This window comes from Anser cygnoides, chromosome 4 (assembly GCF_040182565.1).
Source record: "Anser cygnoides isolate HZ-2024a breed goose chromosome 4, Taihu_goose_T2T_genome, whole genome shotgun sequence".
NCBI lineage: Eukaryota > Metazoa > Chordata > Aves > Anseriformes > Anatidae > Anser > Anser cygnoides.
Genome location: NC_089876.1, coordinates 74,720,574 through 74,743,105, shown reverse-complemented (window position 1 = coordinate 74,743,105; position 22,532 = coordinate 74,720,574). Strand labels below are relative to the sequence as shown.

At 44.4% G+C, this 22,532-nt stretch overlaps 1 protein-coding gene and 1 long non-coding RNA gene across 9 annotated transcripts in view; one reads left to right on the top strand and one right to left on the bottom strand.

Moving 5' to 3' along the window:
* CXXC4 (CXXC finger protein 4) overlaps positions 1-22,532 on the top strand; it is a 155,165-nt gene that overhangs the window by 54,621 nt on the left and 78,012 nt on the right. The gene's annotated exons all lie outside the window — the stretch shown is intronic.
* On the bottom strand, positions 9,681-22,427 carry LOC125183073 (uncharacterized). Of its 3 annotated transcripts, none has more exons than XR_007164158.2 (3): positions 21,900-22,401; positions 17,250-17,617; positions 9,681-11,355 (listed from the first exon to the last, which is right to left on the bottom strand). It is a non-coding gene; the product is annotated as an uncharacterized lncRNA (long non-coding RNA). The 3 variants fall into 3 exon arrangements; XR_010831580.1 differs by lacking the exon at positions 9,681-11,355 and adding an exon at positions 14,975-16,875; XR_007164157.2 differs by lacking the exon at positions 17,250-17,617 and having other exon boundaries at positions 21,900-22,427.

Sequence of the window (22,532 nt, the reverse complement as noted above, 5' to 3'; positions counted from 1 at the left end):
AACAGCAAGCATGCAGCAAATAAATGTATTTCCTTCTGTAGATTTAGCAGATAGAGTTTTTGTGATGATATGCTACAGTTTTTTGAGTGTCATTTCATCAGAAATTAAGGGGAAAAACTCCTGCAAAATTCTTCACACTGATAAATCGAACAGCAATCTCAGCAGTTAACAGATTATTCAAATTCAAATGGAGAAAACACACCTGGAGGGGAATTTTCAGAAAGGCTCAGTGTCAACTTAACTCTGTTCCCACTGAAGTCAATGGGAGTTAAGCCCGTACAGAGCGATTTTCAAAATCTTAACCCTCGGATCTGCATACCCATCTAAGTTCGATGAGGTTTCTTCTTTAGGAGATTCCGGGTTATTAGGGAAGAGATTTTCAGTAGCACCTGGGGGATTTAGAAGCACAGCTCAATTAGTCTTTCACTGCAATTTGTGCTTCTAAATACCTGAGACAGGTTTGAAAATCTCACGCTAAAACCCCTTCTCAGCTGCTGGTTAAAGCCTCAGTGCACATGTCTACTCCGATAAAAACAGGATCCCAGTCTGAGGCACAGGCAGGATTTTGTGTGTGGTTAGACAGCGCACCAGGAGAATAGGCTGTCACATTATCGTTAACTATAAATGAAGGGCACTGTCAGCTGAGAAACGTTTGAACAACATTGCAAACGCTGCTGCGGTGGGTTCTGCTAACACTGACGAGTCCCATCCTGTGGCCTCTGCTGGGCTGAGGGGCATGCAGCTCCCTCAAGGTGCCAGGAGGGTAAGTTAGTATTCATTTGGGTCACGGTGGAAGGATCTAGTGCCCCGCTTTTTGGACTGGCGTGTCATTTAGGAGTGATGGGTGCGATTACATGTCAGTGAATATGATTTACATGGGCTTAAATAGCTCCTTTTCACGTGTTTTTTATACAGCGACCACCCTACAAAACCCCTCTAGTACGGGGAAGACGATCAGATTTAGGTGTCTTGACAGCCCTCACTTTTTCTGCTGGCAAGAAAAGATAGATCCCTGCTTTCCTGAATTTCGTGGAGGAGAAAAGACAATTCCTTTTAAGTGTATGGAAGAGAAGGGGGGAGAGAGATCGGTCAGTGCGTTAGAAACTGGGAGAGTTTCAGCTGTGGTTCTTAGGAGGAAGGGTTCAGAGCTCAGCGTTGCTTCATTGAAGGCAGCTTGGCTGGCAGTGCCCAGGTAACCCCCTTGCTGCCTGGGCTGTGACACGCCAGTGGTTCAGAGCTTAGTGTGTGTATTTGCTCCTAGGGTACGGTGTATGCTGCACACAGAAGTGGGCATATGCCCCGTTTTAACATCAGATTATCCTTCGGATGGTTCCAAGCACTCCCACTGATGGAAACTAGTAGAATGGCTCCTGAACAACGTTACTGCCAGAGCGATGCTTTGTATTGTACCTGTATGCCTCAGGACCTCTCGTGAGGAATGTCTTGCTTTACGTTTTTAACTCCACTGCAGTATAATTGAACAGAAATGTGGGGCTGAGGTGCAGGGGAATGGGAGTAAGAAATTGACAAATGTTTTCCTTCAAAAAGGATGGCTAAAAGTGGATACTTAACTTGGATTATTTTACTGTGCAGTACGCCACACAAAAGTGAAGAGGAAGCTTGTAATTATTACAGGGTTTCGCCAGTCGTGGTAAAATCAAGCCTAACAGAGAGCCAGTCTTGGTCTTTGCTTGGCTAAGCAGATGGGTGAAGGAGAGTAAGTCTGTTCCTGTACCATCCCTTCTTCTCAGCAAGCCTTTTACTCATGTCACAGGGAGGAGAAGCAGGAACATTACAGCAGTGTACCTAGAGAAATGCCAGATGCTCTTCTCCTGTGAGCAAAGGGGGATAAAGCAGCAGGAAATGAAAGGAGCCTCACCCTGATGAATGCAGGGAGGCAGCGAGCTCCGTAAAGCAGGGTGAGACAGCTCCCCGCTCTGTGGAAGGAAGGAATCTGGGGAGTGAAGAAGCTGGAATCCACACAACTCATGCCAGCCCGTTCAAGGGACTACTGCAGCGTTACTCAATGCAGAGTGAAGAATTAGGGTGTGACTCAGGACCTTCTTTGTACACTACTGAAACTAATCCGAGCCCACTGGGGCCAAACCATTTAAAGGGAGAACATTTGGACTCACACTGGAACTAGCCATTAACGAATGGCTCCAGAAGGTTCAGGTTATACTAAGAAATGAGCATAACTGCCTTACCACAGTATCTCTTTATGACAATAGCTTTGTTTATATAGATAACCCATTGGAGCTCTGGGTCCTGGCTAACAAAGGAAACCATAAGCAATAACATCATGGGATTAGCCCTTGAGGGAGAAGAAGGACCCTTGCTGCTCCTGAGGCTCTGAGGATCTACTGAGGCTCTGTCCCTTCGGAGTACACTCAAGTAGGGAAGCTCCGGGCATTAGGAGAGTGGAAGAGATTTCAAAACAGTGTGGGGCCAAAGAAAGGTTGCATTACAGGGGCACTAATAGCTTGAGAACCTGCAGCCTGTCGTGGGGTAGGTTGGGAGGCAACTGAATTGGAGGTAAGAGAAGTAAAGGGATGAGCTGATGGAGTAGTCTCATAAAAAATGTTACACGCAGGGAAGGAGGGGACCTGACATTACAGAGAAGGATGCAGAGGAGTCAGAAGAAAACTAATGTATCCCCATGACCTGGAGGAAACACTCGACAGCTCTGGCTGACTTTTCTGATAAGGGATGGGAAACTGCTTGACTCACAGAGACTCGTGTCTGGTGGTCAGTCTCTGAACGGTACTTAGCCAATCTGTTGTACTTTGGTTTCTGTGAACAACTGCAGCCCTCGATAAACAAATGTTAGGAATGTCCTTTTGGTTCTGTATGCCTTGTCTGGCCTTCAGGCTCAGTCTAGAGTGATATGTAATGAGAGCTTTACTCTGACAGGAGTTCTGCTTAGGATTTGGTGGTTTGGAGAGTAACATTTCCTTCCCTCTGTCAGTCTAATGTTGGAGGAAGTGAGTCACTGCTGTCTTTCTCTCATTTGCTTGGAGAGCTGTGCTGATAGGGAGAGCGCATTATAGACGAGTCAAGTTTCCTATCCTTCCATTCTGCGCCTGCGAGGTGAGCTGTTTAATTAATGGCTTCTGTTCATCCCTGCCAGCCAGCCTAGCCTGCTTCTGCCTTTACCTGGCTGAAGGAGAAGAGGCTATAGGGTACGCAGAACCTGAGACTATTCACTTTCATGGGGAAACAGTGACTGTGCAGCAGCGAACCCTCGGGGAGATGTTAATCCTGTTGTATGGATGATGCCCGTGCAAAGCTGTCTTAGTGTCAGCGTTAGCAGGATGGGCAGGCGAGGTGTAGACAGGGGTGCAATAAACTGGTGCAAGTCCAGGGCCTCGAAAGGTGCCTCTCATCCCTCACCCCAGCTGAGCTGCTCTCACAGTGCTGTGGCTGAAGGCTGGGTAACAGCACATACACTAAGCTAATGCGAAAATAGCAGCACGCACTGTATTTTGTGCTGTTCTCTTTCCTGACGTAATCAAGTACTGTAAGTTTTACACACCAGCGCACAGATTACTGGCATTTACTGGGAAGCACGAGGAGCGGGCTGGCAACTGCTCGGAGGCACACGGAATATACAGGCAATTGCTCCGGAGCATGGGGAACACACAGGCAATTCAATTCCCAACTGGTTCCTAGGCAGAAGCTACCAATTAAAATTAAAAGAATAAAAGACTGCAAGCTTGGGACTGATGATATGCTCTGGAGAGAGGAGTTGCCAACAGCTTGTGCTACAAAGATGCCTCTCTTCCAGTGGATTTCAAATGGCAAAAGAAACTCAGGTAACAGATCATTCTTTTCTTCTGGCTTCCCTGATTTTCATGTACTCAGTCATGCAGCCAAAATTCCTACAAAGACAGACGGGGCTGCTCCCCATGAATTCCAAGCAGCGAGCCAACCTTCGGAGAGCTGATGCAGTGAATATGCCAGCAGTCAGCTACACCTAGGAAGCAAGATTTTAAAGCCAAGCATCAGATACCTGAGCAGAGAGTGCTGAGTGATGGGGCTCAGATAATCTACTAATGAGAGCATGGCATTTATTTATATATATAGGAAAGGATTTAGGTTAAAAAAAAAAAACAAAAATCTTATCTATCTGTCTTTCACATTAATTGTTAATGAGCCTCTGAAGCAGAACTCCTCTTTTGATGGAGAAGACTAAAGCCTAGCTAGGTAAGGTTATTAGGCATACATGGGATTTTCATTGCCTGCATTTATACAGTGCCCATCACAGGGAGGCCCGATGATCATCTAGGAAATGGGCAAGTTTTAACCACAGTTATCACACTGCAACTACCGTGGGGCAGATGAAATCATAAATCACAATCTGTCATTGGATTTCGAGTCAAGGCATGCTTCCCTTGCTCCGCGCAGAAGCGTGAATGGTGATGAACTAGTCAGGCGGAGGCTGCTGGACTGGAGCATTTTCACAAAAAGCGGTGAGTTCACCCAATTTTTTAATGGCTTGTACAATGGAGGATGACACAAAGACTATTAGTGCTGCAAGGCTTGGAAGAAGTAGTGGTGGTGCAAGGCACGAACTGATCTTACCTGGATTCCCCAGCAACCAGCAAAAGAGCTGTGCCCACCAGCCACAGAAAAATGGCGACACTGATCCAACAAAAATGTCTAGAGGTAGTGCACGTGTTGTTTTAAGATGCATTTTGTCTGTGTGGTCTATACTTGGGAAGCAGAGCAAGAAAGCGAAACCTTTCAGGCCCTTCACCTCCATAGCTTGGGAATCTCCAGTCTCCACAGCACGGGATGGGAGAGTCATTGCAGGACCTCATGTCAACACAGTTCTGCTGCATGAGGATTTGCCTTGTGAAGAAAGAACTGTGTAGCTTTCAGATTTGTCTTTCAGAGAGCTTAGCGCAGAAAGAGATCTGCTAGCAGGTGCAGGATGGACTCATTTATTATTGCTTGGCTTAATAAACTGCATCTTAAATTATGGTATCGATTACCATGTTGAATGAAAAGGCTGAGCTGGCGTTATTGTATTTGACACAAGCAGTGTTTTAAAATGTTTACACTGATTGCACGGTGCATCAGTATTGTTTTTGGAAAGCAATAGACGTAAAATATGGTGTTACATAAAGTGCTAGGTGCTTCTGAATTCATTTACCTAAATTTTGATGTAAAAATCAAAGAGATTGTGTGGCAAGTGGTGCTCACCCACAGTTCTTGTTCCCATTAACAAACACAAGCCAATGTTTTCTGTATCGGTTCATCAAATTAATGCCGTTAACGCACAGCAAAAATACATTTGCAGCAACCCTGGTAAGTTCTGTAGGATTCTCCTGACAGGATAAACATGTCTGCTCTGCCCTCCTTTTTTTCCCTCCCCCCCAAACAAGCAATAAAAACATTTTGCATAAACAAATTCCAAATTACAAGTAATCATAGGAAAGCTGACAAATGTATGCTATGCTAGTCTGTGAAAATACTAATCAAAGCAGCCTGTCAATTGTTAAAGTTAATGATTTAGATATGCAAAACTCTGACTAAATTTTTGTGGATAATTACATAATTACGGCTGGGTTAACACAATCAAAAATAGCAATTGCGTGCTCCATCTTGAAATCACCATGGCAGTTCCCTGCTACGTTTTAAAGGCCTCTTTAGCCTCGTTCCCCCTGCACACAAAGTGCAGTGGGGAGAGGAAAAAAGTGGGAGCCACCTGGGAAAGAAAAGCGAGCGTGGAAGATGCCTCCTGCCTGCTCCAGCGTCTCTTCGCCCTCTGCAAAAACAATCGTCTGGAGAACAAAGCACCCGCCGGAGCGGGTGGAGGTGTGGAAAACGCGAGCCAGATAAAGGAGGATTGGAAACAGGAGAGTTATCTGCTGTAGCAAGCTGCAGTAGCAGCACCTCTGCCCGTGGATTAAAACCTGTGTAAAAACGAGCTTTTCCTGCGGGAGGCCTTTCCGACTGAAGAACGGGGAGTTTTTGCTCCGTTTTAAAGGGCTCGCTGTGATACGGGAAGCTGGGATGGGCCAAGGCTCGCTCAGGTCATTCCATTTTTCATTAAACTGTTAAATCATTGCGACTACAAACAGTCGTCTCCCAGGTGTTTGGTTTAGAAGGGCTGTGAAGCTGTTTCTCCAGACCGCCGTCCCAGGAGCTGTGAAAGGCCCCCGCCAGCCCATCGCGCCCCTACAGCCCCGGCTGGGGCTGGAGGAAGGGAGGCTTCAGCCGAGAGGAGTTCCAGAAAAATGAGAGGGGGTAAGCAAGCCCAGTCCTGTCAGGCACTGGTCTTTTTAAAGCCCCTTTGAAAATTGCTTTGAATCTCTTTTCAACACCTGCGAGAAGCCGAGTCCTCAAAAATCTTGAATTTCTCTTGCAGCACATTTTTTTTCCTTCTCATGTTGGCTTCATGGTCTCTTTTTATATTAGGGCTGACTGATCGAGTTTAGAGATTCCAGCTGTTGGGAATCTCAGGGAGGTGACAAAAGTATAAATAAAATGAATATCGGGCTCTTTCCCGAATGTCACATTGGCTGGGATGGGGTAATGATAGTGATTTAAAAAGTAATATATCTCTCGTGTAATTTTTTATCATAATTTTTCTATACAGTTTCCATTAAATAGATAAATGACCTAAATGAAAAAGAGAAATAAAGTGAAAGCATAAAATCAGTCCCTGTCAAGAGCTCCATAAAAAGAGTTGGGGCCCCAGCCTTCTGAAGCTGGCAGCCTCAGTTCCTAAATCTGCGAGCAGAGCTTCAGGTGGATTGACTGGCTCTGCTGGTGACTTACTGCTAGTATGGACCTCGCGGGTGAGGGAAGTAAATGGTTTTGTAGATGTAGATGTGCCATCCTCTTCCCCAATAGGTAATCAAAGTCAGCTTAAGATAATTGATGATATGGGGCCAGTTGTTACTTTTGTTACATTCACAAGAGAAACTACTGCAAAGTCATTTGGTGGGTTGCTCAGCCTGTAATAAGGGCATGAAATTAAAGAGTGGTGCAGTTGGACGTCTGAAGGAAACCTGAAATGCTCTTTGGCATCATCGCAAGCACCTGGAGCAATAGCAGGGCTCTGAGGCACTATTCACTGGTCTTACACTGCTTATTTCTGCTGCACTGATGAAGCAAAAATAAACTTCCTGTACTTGGACAGATTTTAAACAGTTTTTTTTTCTCCAAGACAGAAACCAGATGGAATATTTTCACAGCTGACACCAAAATTCACAGTTTTCGTGACTTCTGTGATATTGTGATTTATACAGGGACTTTACGTATCAGCAGCCATGAGCAGACAGCCTCTTGCCATTCAGGCTTTTAAACATTATTTGAATTGGTAGGTCAGGAGATTGTATGAGCTGTGTGAAATGCGAAGTATCGCTGGGTTTAAATGATAGCTCTGTGGGCTGTTCTGTTTCTGCATCTTGGCTATACGTGATAATAATAAAATATGTTAAAAGTACTCTGCTCCAAAACGGATAGCAAACCCTTAAATGCCTTGAAATTAATCATTTGTAGAAGCAAACAAAGGATTCTTGTGTCAGGTCGTGAGCACAAAGCAGGCTGTTGACTTCAGGCGTTTTGTTAGCTCTCTTAAAGGAAGAGGTGAGAGGCAGAAGGCTTTCTTCTTGCGGCTGCTGGTCTTGCAGGCAATGTTTTCAGGTGGCCTTGAAGCACTTTGTGTGACAGAAGAGAATTGGAGGGGTTTTTATCCCCACTGGGGAGCGGGAAGCCAAGCAGCAGCTGCTGGTAGCCCAGGTAGAAGGACAGGGTGGAGAGCGCGGGACCCCACGGAGCCAGGCACAGGCAGGGGCTTCTCCTCGCTTTCCGCTCCCTTTGCTCTCTGCTGGAGCCCGGATCAGCCTGTTGTTCGCTGCGGTCGAGCCTCTTCCCACCTTTGTGGGAATTCATGGTTTCCTGGGAAACTTGTGCTGACCGGTGCCTGAAGAAAACTTCAGAAACGCATTGATTTTTTTTTTATTTTTTTATTTTTAATGGGGCTTTCAGTAAGCCTGAGAGCAGTGTTCCAGTAACCTTGGTGGCTGCCTGTCTGTTTTCAGGTGCGGTTCCAGATTTTATGTTTTCCCTTCATGATCTTAGATGACGTGGGTTCTGGCTATGGGATACCCTTACAAATCTGGAGCTGCGCTTTGGCTGATGTTCATTGTGCTAACAGCACTCAAGAGCTCAGCCTGCTGACGGGAGGTAGTGTTGGAGCTATTCCTTGTGTTTGTGTATATATGTATTTATAGGATCCTGTTCTCTGAAGTCCACACCCCTTGATAGTCCCAACAGAGCTGGTTTGCACAGAGCTCCAGAGCTCCAAAAAATGCCCTGTCTTTAATCAGGTGTTTGCTGAGGAAGGGATGTGTTGTTGCCAGGGGATGTAATTTCTTTTCAGCTCTGAGAAAGATGGAAGTATATATGATTTTAGGTGCTTATAATACGTGCCCCTTATCTTTATAGAAGGATTTATTGCGTAAATCAGTGACAAAATAAATGGCAACAGCTCCTACGTAGCTAGGGCAAGGAAAGGCTCGGAGTCTAATGTGTTTTTCCTGCTCAGCTACTTCTTGAGGCTACTGGCATACCAAAGTATCCTTCAGTCTTCTGTAACACATGCACCAGCCTCAACTGCAATGCAACGGTCAAACAAAAGTAGCATAAACCCACCTTTCTCCTTCACCGTGAAATGGTAATTTATGATATTTGGACCTGAGATTTATTTTTTCCTCAAAAAGGCATGGTAGAAATGTGTTAGAGATAGAGGAGGAAGATGGTTAATAATCTATAGCAAACTCTACTGAATTGTGTGCTAAGTAACTGTTGGTTCCAATGATATCTAATGAAAGTCAGCATACAACAAAACATTTGGTGATAACATATGGAAGGAGGTGTGGGAGACAGTTAGAGGAAGCCTTTCACTTTTCTGTACATGTTTATAATCTAGCGTCCTCAACGTTATAGTGTCTACGTATTGAAACTGTCTGTATGCAGCCTGGTTTCCAAAAAATAAAAGCTAAAAAATGCGCTCATGTGAGTAGAAAATACTGCCATTTTAAAAATGTTATTTCCTCCTTCGGACTTCCCTCCCTGCCCCCAGGCCAGCTTCGGTGAATACAGACACTGCTTTATAAGGTTCATGCTAATGACCAATTGTTTGGAAGGCTGTAGCGCAGATCTGCAATGCTCTCCTTCTATACACTGCCGCTGAAATCCAGGAAACCACACTTTAAATATAACGCTGATCTATATCTAGGGGAGTTTAAACAAACGCAGTCACTCTTGCAAGATGCTTCCTTTGGTTAAGCTGGAAATTCTAGGCATGTAGGAGCTGATCTGGCAAATTACTAAATGCATGCCTAAATCCCATGTGTACTTGCTTTGAAGTCAATAGGATTACTTGTATGTTTATATGCTCTGGTGGTTCGAGGCCTTAAAACATAGGAGGACATTTGGCATTTAGACAGACAGGGCTAGAAGGAGCATCAAGAAATTATCTCCCTCCTGCAGGGTTAGTTATACTCGTGGCATTCCTGGCAGACTTTTTTTTTTTTTTAGGCTGTTCTTAAGAACATCTGGTGATAGAGACTCCATAGCTCTCCCAGGTCCTATTCATGTGTTAACTGTTGTAGTTGTTTTTCCTTGCGTCTGACTTGCATTTGTCTTGGTGCAAGTTAAACCCTTGCGTCTGACTTGCATTTGTCTTGGTGCAAGTTAAACCCGTTATTGCTTGGGCTTTCTAATAAGCAAGAACCCTGGATGTGACACCCCTTTACACAATTAAAGTCTTAACGTTGCCCTCCCAAGAACTCTTTTCTCTAAAGACCTCAACCTTTCAAAATCTTTTCTCCTGGGCACATTTTGTGGACCTCTGGTCACTTCAACTGGTTTTCTTCTAGCACTCTCCAATGAGTCCATCTCTACCTTGCACTCTTCACCTCTCGTTCCCTCATTTAATTTCGACCAGTTCTTGACACCACTGTAATTTGTCAACATCTTTGCAAACTGTGAGCCTCCTTAGTTGCGTTGTCCTTAGCACCCCACTTGTGTAGACTGTAAGCACAGTAATTGTGCTGTTTCGTGGCTAGATGACTTGTGAAAATACCGAAGAGAATCATATCCACAGCTAAGTTTTGCCATCTTCCCCCAGGAGGCTTGCTTTCACTGTGGGCAAATGATAACTTTCTCTGCGTGTCCAACCGCTTTGTGTCTGTCTCACAACCATTTCATCGTGACTGTGTTTTGTTGGTGTGCATGTGAGAGTGACATGTGAGACAGCACCAAAAGCTTTACTAAATCAAGAAACGTGACATCCCTTGCTTTGCTTCTGTTCACAAGGCCTGTTGCCCTATGGCAGAAGGAAATTAAATTGATTTGACAGGATTTATTCTCTACAAATCCATACTAGCAGCTATTCATTTCAATGTTATCTTCTAGGCGCTAACAAATAGTTTGATTACTTGTTCTGGTGTTTTTCTGAGGATTGAAGACAAACTGACTGGCTGGCAACTCCTTAGCTCTGCTTTACCCCCTCTGCAGAGCAAGGTATTATGTTTGCTCTTTTCCAGCCTTCTGGCACCTCATCTTCTCTTCTTGTGTGCTCAGAGGTGACTGTCCAGATTCGGAGATTGCGTAAGTGGCTATTTAAGAATCCTGGGTTGAAATTCATTGTGCCCAGGCAATTCGAAGACCTCTAATTTATTTAAGGGCATTTTAATCTGTTCTTTTTAGGCCATTATCTTCCTGCTGCTACATATTCTGTTCCTTGTCTGCATTGGCGTCTGTGTCCTTTGGCAGTTCTCAGAGGCACTACCAACTCTCCTTAATTTATTATTTTTGCCTTTCACAAGATCAACGAGTTTAGGTCACCTGCCTGGGTTTAATCCTGCTGTCATCAATGGTCTTGTTGCTTCGGGATTGAGGCTTAACTGGAGACTAGGAAAAGAATCTCAATTTCTCATTCCTATCTGGACAACAGTCTTGCTGAAGTATGAGAGCCTGGAATAAAACTAAGAACTGCAATAACGGGACCTGTGGTGGGCTGTGATTTGGGATGTCTGCTGACCAGGGCAGGATTTGAGTTGGTACATTGATTTTTATTCTTATTTTATTTTTTTCAACTAGAACAGATGACTCAACAGTCACTGTGGGAGGTTAATGAATACTTGTGTCACGGCGCCTGCTCCTCTTTGATAGATCTGAGAATTAATTTTAACAAATAGTATGTTTAGAGAATAAACTGATCACATTGTCATTTATCTCCCCAAGTTGTTGTTTGTGGTGGCACTTCCTCTTTCGCAGTTCTTCACTGCTGCTCAGGTACCAGGTTGAAAACTTCATCTCTTATCTGTTTTTCTAAAGAAAAAAAAAAAAAAGAAGAAGGAAGTGAAGTAGAGAGCCTCATTACAAACTTCTGTACGTTTTCATTCATGACAATTTCTGTAATGTCAATTTTTCAGTAGTCAGATGAAGAATGTTCAATTGAGACTACTCTTAAACGAGTAATAGTTCACTGTATATAAATCAAAACTTTCTGTGCTAATTATAATATGCTTATGAGGGTTTTTAGTTTCTCTCCTGAAGAAAAGTATTTTCATTCCTATTATATTTTTGCATAATCTTGTTTTCTGAAAGAGAGAACTGCAAAAGTCCAATAGCCAAGGTTGTCATTTTGAGGTGTGCAATGAGAGACTGGCCTAAAATAAACTGCAATATTCTGTATAATTTCATGGGGTCTTCTAAGGAAATATGCCAATGTTATGGGGGCTCTAATGGAAAAATTCTGATTTTACGTGGATTCAGGTGAAAAAGGTAAATTTCATGGGATTTCTGAAAATGGGTGGATTTCCCTGGTTCCATGAAATCTATGACAGCCATGGAAACATGCACAGTCCTTTTCATGGAGCAAAATTTTATTGCGGTCTGCAGAAGTTTATTTTCTATGTACATCTGTTCCTCTGACACATGTTGTGCATGCTGGACCTCTTCCTCCTCTTGTAGTATCTTCCTGTGAATATTTTACACTTCTCGATGGATGCATAGTGCTCTGATCCTCAGATGATAGAGATCTGTGACTGCCTACAAGGGAGGTTCAGTGTGAGACTGTGTGTGGAGGAAAGGGTGTAAAAATAAGAAATACTAAATACAGTCCCGGGGATTTCATATTTTATGGTGATGCCAGCTTATTTTATGCAATATAGGAGGGAAGATAATCGTGAATGAGGAATGGTAATGATTCATCATATGCAACATGAGACCTAAGCAGTGCAGCAGCAAAAGCAAGCCCCTTGCAATTTGTAAAATCCCAGCTCCTGCAAAGGGTCCAGCACAAGACCCCCTGAGGAGCATATAAAGCTTCAGGAGAGAACGATGGTATTGCAGCATCTCAATTTATCCTGGAAGCAATGCCCTCTTTGGCTAGGACACAAGTGTGACTGTAGCATGCTTGCCTTGTTCCCTGTCTCGATAGAGGCAGCAGAGCTGAAATAGATCTTGCTTTTCAAGGAGAGAAATTAAGACACAGAGGAGAAAAGGAATGCATCCTCAGACAAGGCTTGAAAATCAATGGTGAGATGAGGTGAAAACTTGCAGGAAGGCTGTGTCGGAAGGGCATGGGAAATGACAAAGTGATATTAGATAAGTGGAGGAATCAGAAAGGGAAGAATTGTGAAGCAGATTAAGCCAAATCTATGCAGGGTTTTAAATGAAGAAGTCTGAACAGTATCTCGAGATGAACAGGGAGCCATCTGATTAGCTCTGATTTAATGATATTCTTGAACATCTTTGTGTGCCTGAGCAGCCAGAACTGAGAACGTTCCTGACAGTGGAGATGAAGCCTCTCGGAGGTAATCGCCTTCCCGCAGCTGAGGGCAGACATGAGGAAACGTCACGAAGTCGAGCAGAGGCAGTGGGGCTTGTGGGTCACTTCCCCATGCGGGTAAAGGAGAGGAAATAAGTGTCAGGGTCCCAGATCACATCCTGTACCACTGCTGCTTCGATGAGAAATATGAAGCAGAGAGCTGAAACGAAGGCTGGGTGTTGGTGCAGTCAAGGCTGTCTATTTTTAGCAAAGCCACGAGGATTTTCTGCGGGGCAAGAGGGACAAATGAAAAGCGATGTCTGTCATGTGAGGGAGTTGTTCATGTTAGCTGCAATGGGCACAGGTATTTGTGCTACACATGATGCCGTTCTTTATTGCCTGCTACCCACTCCCTCTACTGAGCCTAATAGGTTCCTAGGATCTGTATTCCCTCTTGCTCAGTTTCTGCAAAGGCTAAATACAATTTTGCCATGTATAATGTTTTCCAGAGAAAACATCATCACCTTTTGCTATATTATTTTGAAGGAGTTTGGGTCCTACTGGGACCAACAACTGCTGTTCCCCTTTCCCCATCAAACAGCCTACAATTCAGCTCTCCTTTGCATAATCCTATTTCAAACACGAACAATATGAATCCTCCCGTTTACGCGAGTGAGGAAATTTGGGTGGTTATATTTCATCGTTGCTTTAGAGAAGCAGGGCAGGGAAGCTGCCAAGCTGTCTTTGTACAGCTTTGCTCTGCTGAAATCTAGTGAAGAAACCGTAGTCGTCCTGATAACATATTCAGCTCTTTTCCACCTTTTGCCAGCTCGCGCTGCCGGCAGGTAGTGGCTGTGCATTTTCCTCTTGCAGCGGATAACAGCGGCCCACCTCCTCCCCGAAGGGTACGGGTCAGACAAGGTCCTGTTGCCTCTCTCTCTGGCTGCAGCTTCCGGACGTATCTGCCTCTGTATTGGTGACCCTCCGATCTCCGCATCGATTCCTGACTTCTAGGGAAAAATGACTAGTTAAAATGTTCCTGCACCAGCGTGGAGTGACTAGTTGGAAGCCTACCTTTTTAGCTGTAGTGAGGTTTTCAGCGTAGAACAGGGGTGCTCAGCTTGAGGGTAGCACAGCCTGGAAGCGGGTGTCTATAACAGCATTGACCAGAGGAGCCTGTAGGTCAGCAGGAGGTGTGTGCCTTCGTGAGGAGCTGCGGGAGGTTGTTCTGCATCTGATTTTGCCCTAGTGACCTCCTCCCTTGCCTGGGAGCTGGGCCGTGCTCCTTGGGGCCGCTCAGCACCAGAGCTGCCCATGTCCTGCCCCACTTCTCCCACGTGGTGGGACAGGGCAAGGCTGGAGGCCGTGCCTCGTAGGGCGTCATGAGCTTCACATGGCCCCAGTGGCTGGGAATTGAAGCGAGGCGTGATCTTTTGTGGGATCAGGGGAGGATGTGTTTTGTCTAGTCAAGAGCATAGATCAGTTTCCTTCAAATATAAAGGCTTTGAAACTTTCCAGTTACTCTTTTTCCTTATGTACAAAGTACGCTCGCCTTACGCATTTTGTCAGGAAAGAAAAAAATGTCCACTTTGTAATACATTTTCTCAGATGGTCCTTTTTTCCCCAGAAGCAATTTGTCCTAATGTCTAACTACTGACCAAATATACATGGCTAATACCTGCAAACGTATTCATGCTGATGGGTCCTGCTTGCTAAAAGCGCCCTGTTCACACCACATTCTGCAGCCACAGCCATATGCCTGTGGATTAACATATTTGATTAAACATACATACCGAACCAGAGATCACAGTGCAAGGGCATGTACTGTATGAGCCTTTAATCTCAAATGTGCCCCATGGGTGAGGTAGATGGATTAGTATCGTCACACATAATCATATAATCTTACCTCTCAACCCCGTTGACAGAGCTTCAGGGTCGGAATCCCCAAAGATCCGCGGAGAGTCGCGGGGCCCTGGGAGGCCTGATTTTGCATAAGCAAAGATGCAATCACCTGTGGCATCTCCACCAAGGGAGAATTAGGCCTTGACCCAACCGCTTCCTTTTGGGGGTCCCCTTTTGAACGGGTTAAAGGCAGTGGGCTGTGGAGTGCCCAATGCCTTTGCTGCTTGCATATATCCGACATCGTAATTTCTTCCACCAGAGTAAGCTGGCTAAATTAATCTGATTTTAAAGAAGTGAAGCGCTAAGGCTGTGCCTGACATTTTCAGGATTCCGGGACGCTGTGTTCCCAGATCAATATGCTGATTTAGTAACATAACTTATGCTCGGGAAGGCCATGTGACACTCCCAGACCCATCCATCTTAGTCTAGCATTTCTATTAGAGCTGTGCAAATCCTTTCCAGGACAGCGAGCGCGATTTTAGAAGCTTCCTATTAGACCGGGATAGTGTGGAATTACAAACATCCCCCCTACTAATACCAGATTTTAATACACCCCTTTCCTCACGTCTGCGTCTCAAGTAGGCCCTTAAACGAGAGCAGCTCTGTACTGCTAGCAGTCAGCTGCACAGGCACACGTAGGTACGTGCACGGATATAACAATAACAGCCTGCTGCCCATAAAATGTGCACTTGGATATCCAGATAAAAGAGGTCCTCTTTAAAGCAGACGCTTCTTCAGATGAAGAAATGCACTTGAAAAGGTAGAGGGGCACCTAAAGTACCAAGTTATCATGTAGTTAAAATCCAAGAGACATCTATTTTTTTTTTCCAGATTTAAATAGAATCAGAATAGTGCACGAATGTGTCTGAGTTTACATATATTAAAACTAACCCGATATCCCTTGATCATGTAGCTCATTTTAAAGGTATCAAAACTGTTTCAGTACAGGCCATTTGTGTTTCTGATCACCACAGAAACAGCTCTTTGGAGTCAACAGCTGTTGTGTCACTTCACAAAAAGTGACTTTAGAACACAGATGATATGAGCAAACCTTTTATTCTATTATTTATGGGTAAAAGAATAAAAACAAATGCTACTCTCATTTTCCACGGTAAACAGTTCACACTGTAGCTTTCTTACATAACACAATGCCTAGAGTTTATACCTCCTTACACTTAGAAGATACTGGCAGCTGTATTTCCTAACCATGTCAGGAAAATTTATTTCAAGGAGCATAGAAATTGGAGTTGAAATAATCAACATGCCAGCCTAACTTTATCTTCTGAATAGAGCAGAAATTAATAGTTGATCACAGCAACAAAGTTCAAGACTTCTAGACCCGTCCCACTTGTTTCTCTATTAACCCAGCTTTGACTCAGGATATTTCAGTACCATGCTGTTCACCTATAGGGACATTTGCCTGACTGTAACTTTAAGAACAGGCTTAAAATTATGCTGAAAGAAGTCTGCTTCTTGCCAAAGGCCATGTTTTTTTTTCTTTTAAGTGCCTTTCCTACGCTAAGTAGGCAAAGTACTCTTGAAGATGTAGCATCGTTTATGCACCACACAATGGCAGCTGCCTTGCATGTTAGAACCCATTGCTCAGGCCAGGGAACCAGAGTTTGCAAGATTGCTAAACTTTGTGGTTATATATATCAGTCCGCCAGGCAGCACTTTCATCGTGTATTTTCAAGGTTAGAGTGTTCGTTTTGGCCTCGTACTTGCTAAGTGGCGTAGAGATGTTATGCACGGTACATGGAAATGCTGTAATCTATTGCTTTCTAAAAGCCACCCAAAGTACTGCACCGTAATCAAATAGCACTTCTTGATGACATTGCGTGCCCCAGATGTGTCCTGAAGCACACTGACACGAATAAGTCATCTAAAGATGCACAGCCAATCAGGAAATCCTGCTAAATGCAGGACTCGTGTATGAGCCGTTTTCTGTCTTTTTAAATGATGGCTTTGTTTCAATGAAACACTTGCTAACAATGAAGCTATGTGCGCACATTTGGTTCGTCCCTGTTACTCGCAGCTGGGTCATCAATGTGGCCGTATTCGGGGCTACAACACGGGACCAGCCTGAGGTTAGCTTGTCTCCCCGAGGGACGGAATAGGCCTGTTACTCCCACTCCTTACTTTAGGTGCTGACCAAAATACTCGCTGGTTTTATACTGAAAAAAAAAAACAACACAGAAGACCTAAGCAGGTGATGAAAACTGCCCTCAAAGTGGCTGTTTCAGACAGGCTTTTTGTTCTCTCCAGAACCCATGCACCCTACAGAGCCTTAACTGCTTTCTGCCCCAGCTGTTTCTTGCAAACGTTAGCAAGCTACTTTAGATCCTGTGAAGTACGTTAGTTCTCATCATGCGTATATCGATAAAAATACCTCCCTTCCCTTTTGTTGTCCCTTGAATGTCACTCAAAGGGAACTCTTCCTACTGACTGCCACGTTTTGGGAGGGGGCTCAGGTAGCCACTTCCCTCCCATTCCTCCCAGAACCCCAGCTGAGCGAGCTCCCAGGGTGGAATGTTCACTCACCACTTACCCTTGCTGATGTCCTTCTGTCTCCTCGAGTGGCTGGATGTCTGTCCGTGCTGCCTTCTTGGCACACACCAAACATAAAGTGCTAAGAGTCTGCTTACTGCCTCAGACTCTGTATGGCCCAATCCATGCGTCCTTCCTGCCAGCTCTGTCCTGTCCTTCTCCCACCAGCTACAGGAGCTGCCCTTTTGTGCTTCAAGATACCTTGTCCGTTGCTGCTCAGGTACAGAAAACAGTTGACCTCAATTTCTTCCTATTTTGTTGCATTTGCAAGAGACAGGAAATTCTCGGAGCATCTTTTGCTGTGTATCTGAGACTAACGGGGAGGTGTCTGTGTGGGTAGGCACCCGTGCAAGAGGCAGACAGCATGGCCTGTGGAATACGAAGCACACAGTCATTACCTCAGTACCCATCGCTGTTGATAACGAGTAAATGAAGTTCATGGTTCATGGCTATGCTTCACCCGATTCTCGTCGCAATACTGCTCTGGGCCTATAAATTTATCCTATATCCCAGGAAACAATGGACCAAGTTCAACAGTGGGAATACATCCAGCAACGTAAATATAGTAGCTGCACCTGAACGTGCAGGAATTTAATGTTTAGCTACATCTGATGTATTTTATAATGCTTTTCAGCACAGTTCACTTAATTTGATTTATTTTATAAGACAAATTTGCCAATACTAGGATTCGTGGAGTCCTGTGTTCTGTAGCCTAAATAGAAGCCAGCATATTTATGCCTTCTGAAGACAGTGGAAGTCTGTCTGTTGACTTTCATGGGGCTCTGGATTAGATCTTTAATGAACATCTCCTGATATCATTATGGGAGCAAATATTGGAACAGCATCATGAAAACTTCAGATTTAGTCGATACGGAGGATTTATTACTTTTTTTTTTTAAAGAACATAGTTTGAAAGTAGTTTGAAAATTGCTTCTTGAGTGACTTCACCTGCTGCTCTGTTCATGCTCGTCCCAACCTGAGCCACCCAGAAGAATATTTTGTCACGGAGAAGCTGAGACCAAGATTAGGACAAAGCAAGAAGCCATGCAATACAAAATCAGCCACTGGCTTTGAGGTGAACAACAAACAAGTTGCAAATTCAAAAATCAAATCGGAGTGCACCCAGAGAGATGTGGACTTTTTGTCAGATTCTGCAGTTCTGCCCAGAAGTGCGGGGTGTTGAGTTGCAGAGAACACAATAGTTGTGAAATGTAAGCACACAATACATAAAACAGAAGCCACAGAATTAATGAATCCTGTTAATTTCACACTGCCCCCACTTTGGACTAATTAGTGCAAATTAAATGCTGCACTTGTCAGGCAGAGCAGTTTGTGCACCATGTATTGCATTAAGACTTATTTTGGATCCATTTGCACAATGTGAAAATAGTGTGTAAATATTTTTATTTCAATTAGTGGTAGTTTTACAGTCATTAAAAGATTTCTTTAATAGGCTTAGACTCCCATGGCCTGCACAGCTGCATGAGGTCTGGTTTGTATTTAAAGGTGGGAGAAAATATAGTGGGAAGGGAGACATTTAGCTGCCTGGATTTACTTAATTAACCCCCACCCCATTCTGAAATGCCAAAGCAGGCTGATCAATTATCTGTCCCCTCATCAGAGGCCAATTGCTTAATTGCAAATTATCCCTAATAATTACGCAGTCAAATAACTGCTGGATTTATTTTTAATGAATGTGGGAGCCCTTAACAAGGATTTAAATGGACCCACCAGGATTACTCAAAATTGACAACTATCAAAGGGCCGGAATCTGCTACTCGCGCTTGTGTGGAGGAGACCCTCGCTCTGCCTACTTTCTGTTGGTTTTCAGTGAGACCTGGGGCAGCAAAGACACCACCTCCACGCTCGGTTATGTTTTTCCATCTCCGTTGTTTCACTGGGACAAACCGAAACCGAGAGATTACCGAGAACGAGAAAGGCAACGGGGACGCGGGATGCGACGAAGGCAGGGCGAAGCGCAGACACGCTGCCTTTGCTGAAATGAGATGGAGCTCTGCCAGACGGCAAAGAAAGGGGTTGTCAAAACAGCAGCGTGCTCCCCCCGGGCGGCATTCCCAGCGTGGGGAGAGGAGGGTCTGCCCGCCGCGTTCCTCGCGGTGGGGAGGCAGCGTGCCGAGCTGGCCCGTCGCGGGGATGTAATTAGTGCTGACACAAAACACGAGGCAAGGCTTTTGGCGCTTGTTTTGCAGTTTTGACAGAGAGGGGAAACGTAAGAAAGGTGTCTCCTTTTTTATTTATTTCCCCCCTCCTCTCTCTCTCTCTCTCCATAAATAGCTTTCCCTCTTCAAATTCCCTTAAATCACTCAGTATGTGGGACGTGTTCCTTGGCAATGGCCACTCCTCAGCACACTTGTCAGCCTGGAGACAAGACATGTACCTTGCTGAAATACTAAACCAAACGAGAACAGGAATTTAAATATAATGCTGTGTCTGCTCATAGGCAGGAGAGTAAGATTCAGTAGTTGAATAAGGAACAGAAAACTCAGAGTGTGAAGAAGGAAATAAACTAAATGTGAAGGAGTATGCAGAGGAGAGTTGAATTATGCCCATTTTCCGACGCGGTCTGAGTAAACTAAGGTGTCTGAACTGTTTTTGAAAGGGAAACTCGGCATCTGTCTGTTCTTTATCTTTCTTGTATTGATCTCCAGAGGTCCAGTGTGGAAATCGGGGTCCCACAGGAAAAACACTGTAACCCTGTCTCTCCCACCACCATCGCCCAGCATCTAAGCAAAAGCGCTCTCTTGGCTCTGATTTGCTTTTTCACTCTTGTGTTGCCTGCTCTTTGTAGGTCATGTGTAAGCAATTTTTTCTGCTGCTTTTTCTAGGAGGTTAAGTAATTAACTTGGAGGAGAATGGAAAGCTCAGATCTCAGATCACTTTGAAAGGCCTTTTCCTGAGATTTCTGCAGTGTACCTCTTCCTCCTCTGAAATTTCTTACTCTGGATTCTTACATGGGGGATTGATATTCTTAACATCAGTCCCAACTCATCTTTCTTGATTGCGAAGCATCCTATCGTATATTATACTCCTAAAGAGATTTTAACACTGATGATTGAGGCATGAGGACATATTGGTCTGTTTTTGTTTGTTTGTTTGTTTGTTTGTTTTAAATTCCTGAGCCCTTTCTGCATGTCCTCTGCCATGATGGGTGTCAAATTTTCCTAACACAATCACAGCCTAAAAATTTCAGATTGCACTTAATGCCTCAGTGACTAGGGGACACGATACTGAAGTTGTGGAAACATGGCTGGGTCTCCCAGCTGCCAGTGACCCCATGAGTGATGTGAATTCGGTTTGTCATCTCAAATCTGGATTTAAGTTCTTCAAAATCTAGATGATCCCCAAAAGATGCATTCAGCAGTGTTCATCATTTCCATGTATGTGTTTGAGTATCTTGTTTATTTTCTGTGCCGTCGTCACTCTGATGGGTTTGCTCCTTACGGTGCTACGAGTACAGTCTCTAGTTTGTACATACAGAATTAGCAGATTAAAGTTGATGGGGTTTTCTACCTACCTCCCTAATTTGGGGAAAGGACACCAAGACCCTGCATTGCCAAAGCAATTGCTGCATTTATTCTCTAGACCAGATGCCAGTAATGGGGGTGGGGAGGAAGAATCGTCTGCCTAGCCTTTTAAACTGAGCAGATCGTTTCTTTTCATATTTTTCTAATTGATTTAATTTACCAGTTGGTGTTTTTATTACCAGTTTCTCATTCTCTCCTCAGAGTTTTTCCCCTTAAATATATGTCCCAGTCTGCACTGCTGTTCACTCGCATTTAGTTGTGATATAGTTCTTTTTTTTATTCACGTTAAGAATACTTTTTCCAGTAATTGTACCTCTGAAATAATGCTGATTGTGGTTAAGGATGCAAGAATCTCATTCGATATTAGTAAGAAAATGCTATCACTGTTTCCTCTTTTATTTTTTCCCCTTCTGCTCTCTTTATCTGGCATGAGAGCATCTTCCAGCTTCTTCAACTCTCTCATCATTTGTTCAACATGATGACTTTTCTGGGAGCAATACTAGGTACAGGCACTGTACTTTTTAAGATACCTTTTTTTTTTTTCCATCCTATGCCTAAAGGGGATTTTGTGGCATCAGAAATAACCAGAGTGAAGCAACCTTTTCCTCAACCTAGACAGAAGCATGTTTCTCAATGAACCTCTTTTTTTCCAGTGTTCTTTGTCTTGTCACAATAAACAATCAAGAGTCCCAAAGAATGCTGTAATTAAAATATCCTCAAGGAATAGTGGTTGTTATGGATACTGTTAAGTGCACTGAAAAGTGCCATGGGTTACTGAGAAAAAAGAAATACTAATGTATAGTCTTTTGACCTTACTTTGACCTGTGGAGGGGGGGGATGTGGAATACAGATATGCATTTTTATCCAGATAATGCATCATGGCTGGAATACAGAGCATTTCTTCGGTGCACTCTCTTTAGAAAGTATTCTCAAACAGCGTGAAACCCACCGCGGGGAATGGAAATTCGGGCTTTGAATCTCACCGCCTTCGTAACGCGTTCCTCCGCGGGCGCTCTGCTCCGGAGCGCTCCCACCCCAGCACGGCTCCCGGCACCCCACGAGGGCCTGGCGGGTGGAGGTCTGCCAGCACCAGCTGGGTGACTTACCCGGCAGCGTGCGGCCCTTTGGCAGGAGAGATGGAGCTAGGTGCAGCGGCGTAAGCCCGCGGGTCCTCTGCTCTGGAGAGCCCGGCCTCCGCGCGGGAGGGAGGCCGTGGGTGGCGCGGGCCTCCCGCACCTCCTCGGGGTGGGCACCCGAGGCCTCCGCGGCTGCGGGGCCATGCGAGGGGATCGCCTTTGTTTGCGGGAAGCCTTGCTGCTCTCACTCGCTTTATCGCCTCCAGATCCAAGACTCGCAGCGCCTTCCGCCTCTCTCCGTTCCCCGTGATGGCATTCTGGAGGGGAATTTGTCAAACACCCTTTGGAAGTCCAAATAATCTGTGTCATTTGGGTTTTCTCTCCTTGCTCTCGCTGACAGCCACGGAGGATTCTAACAGATTAGAGAGGATGTTTTTCTGTCTTTCTTTTTTTTCTTTCTTTCTTTTTTTTTTCTTTTTAAAGAAGCAGGACAGGTTTGTTCTTACCATATTCCCTTTATCTAAGAATAGCTTCAATCACTATTGCCTGTACTAAAGTAAGGCTTCTTGCTCTACAAGCACTCTTAGCCATATACATATATATATACGTATATACATACGTGTGTATATACATATATATATATGTATATACACACACACGTGA